Here is a 2,918-nt window from a genome sequence, read left to right on the forward strand (position 1 = left end):
GAGAAATCACAGCGTGAAGAGTCAGGACCTTTAAATTCATTATTTCAGTTCATTATAACTTTAATAAAAACTCTATCAATCTTTTAACAAAGATTCACATACATTTATTGTCTGAGCACTAGAAGAAAACATAATAATGATAAGACATTCCAGATGGAGAGTCTCTAGATAGAAGATGTGATAAAATCAGAAACAGCAACATTAATGTATGGAAGGCAAAAAATAAGGGCTACTCAGAAATAATCTTATTAATTAAATCACATGTAAACACTGTCAATATTGCATTATGATCCAATGCTTTTGATGACTTCAAATATATATTAAAGTGTGATTTTTTTTTTAATTATAAGAATAAATCCTGCTCAAGATATTTTAAAAGCAGCTTGGACACTGTTCTTAATATACCTAAAATGTTACTCTATTTAGATGTCTATTCTAATTTATTCAAGCCTTCGAGTAGAACTATTTTGTTATAAATGATAAAAAAATATTTCTGTCCTACTGGAGCTCCTCAAAACAGCATGATTTTCCTCATTTTATATTTTAAAGGCACTGTGACCTCATAGTAAGAGTTACACTACCACACATGAAATCATTGACATCAGCCCTTTTGTTTGAAACTGTGGGCCTTTAGGAGAATATGGTTAAATTAAGAAGTAAAAAACAACTTTCAAGTAGATGAAAGATGAAAGACCAACAGAAAATGTACGAAATTTCAACTCAAATCTTTAAGACTGCAAAGAAATGCCCCCTTCACCTAAAAGAAAAAGAACATACACCGCTTTGCCATGCCAACCAGAGGAGATTCAGCTTGCTTCCCTGGTGTTCCTTCTCTTGGATCTGTCCCCTCTCTCCTACCCCATCCTCCAGCATCCCAGGGCATCTGCAACTTTCAGAAGAGAAGTTTCTGAGCTCAAAATGTAGTGTTGCCTGGGTATCCCAGAACTTTATAAAGGATTTCCTTGTAGACTCCTTCCCTTGGATTCAGGAAATGGATACATATCCACACACCCCGACTCCCGACTCACACAAGGGTAGGTGAGATGAGAGCTTCTCTTTGTGAATACAGTACTCCCCAAGAGGCCACTTCTTCCTCTCCCCCAAGTCGCTTCTTATATTTAGTTGAGAGAAGGAAGCCCCGCAGAGAGGCTGGGACACCTGTGGCTGACAGTTCCGTCCACACAGAATGTGGAGGACTTTATTATTACTATTACTTATTAAACTAATCAAAAACAGGCTCACAAATATAGTGGACAATTTGGTGATGGACAGAGAGGAGGGGGTTGGGGGGGCTGGGAGAATGAGGGTTAAAGAAGTACAAATTAGTAGTTGATAGTTGGGCGGGGATGGGGAGCATGGCAGAGGGAATGGGGTTAGCATTACTATGATGGCTAAGTGGAGGGTCTGGAGAGGGAGGAGGCAATTAGGGGATCGTTTTATGAACTATATAGATATCTAACCAATGTACCATTTAGTTGAAACTAATTTAAATAAATAAATTTATATTAAAAAAGATCACTATTGGTCATCACTTCTAATATATGAAAATTATATAGATGTCTAACCAATGTACTGTATACTTGAAACTAATTTAAATAAATTTTTTAAAATGATTAAAAAAAAAAAAAGAATATGGAGGACTTAAGTTTCTTTTGTACTTAGCTTTAGGCCTTTGCTGATTTCTGTATTTCTGGGCCAAATGGAAACACCCGACCCGACATCTAGCACCAAGCTGTTGTATTAGTATTAGAAATAGCCTAAATGCCTATCTACGGGGGAACAGAAAAATAAAATGAACATGTTCAAATTATGCAATATTGTGCCAAGAGGAATTAATTTGATTTATGTATATCGACATGAAGAGATTTCAGAAACATTCATAAACATGAAATGAGGAAGAATGAGAGTCTGATGTTCTCTAACTCCAGTTGCCTTATCAGTAAAACAGGGACTCATTCATTTAAGAAATATTGATTGCCTACTAGGTACCAGGACTTGTTTTAGGCAATAGGGACACAGCAATGGAAAGTGAACGAAGAAAAAGAACTCTTCTTTCATGGAGGTTATGCTCTACTGGTATAAAATAGGAAGACAGACAATAAACAAATAAAGCTAAATTTACGGCATGGCAGGTGATTATTTTAAGCTATGGAGAAAATAAAACAGGGAAGAAAAAAATGTAGCATCAGAGGAAGAGGGCTAGGGAATTTTGAAAATAAGAGCTCACTGGCAAGGTACTATGTCAACAAAGACTTGGAGGAGAGGAGTGAGGAATAAGCCTTTGTTGTGACAGACACACAAACAAGCTTGAGAGAAGCTTTCTCAAGCCTATTCGAGCATACATTCTTTCTCTATTTTCCAGGGTGGATATAAAATGTTCTCTAAATTTATAATTTTTCAGGCATTTTAGTAGGAATCTATTTGCTTGGGCTGAGAGGAGGAAGAGGATGAAATACTTAGCATTTGAGCCATTTTTTAACCTGGAACTCATTTTATTTTCAATCAATATATACCTTTTAAGGGATTGGGTAGAAAGAACTTTGTTATTGAGTTTTTCAGAAATAATTATGCCTAATATACCTGGTGCTTAAGCAAGGGAGTCAATACTCAAACTCTGATTTTGAGAATTTTAGTCGGCTGAATGAAAGGATTTGGCTCATTTCCTGAAGAACAATCAATATAAGTCAAAATCTCACAAGCTTCCCTCTGAAATGGATTGTTTAACCTAATGTTAGCTACAAAGCTAACCATAAAGTCAATGTCAGAAGAGAGTCTGTGACAAACGTAAGGAAATCAAAATTAATGTCTAGAAAAAACTGGGTATGAAACTCTGCTTCTTAACTTAATGGACCTGCTACATTAAGTAAGATAGCTCATTTCTCGGAGCCTTAGTTTCCACGTTTGTAAATGGAAATACA

The sequence above is a fragment of the Pteropus alecto genome, unplaced genomic scaffold (genome assembly GCF_000325575.1).
Source record: "Pteropus alecto unplaced genomic scaffold, ASM32557v1 scaffold114, whole genome shotgun sequence".
NCBI classification, from domain to species: domain Eukaryota; kingdom Metazoa; phylum Chordata; class Mammalia; order Chiroptera; family Pteropodidae; genus Pteropus; species Pteropus alecto.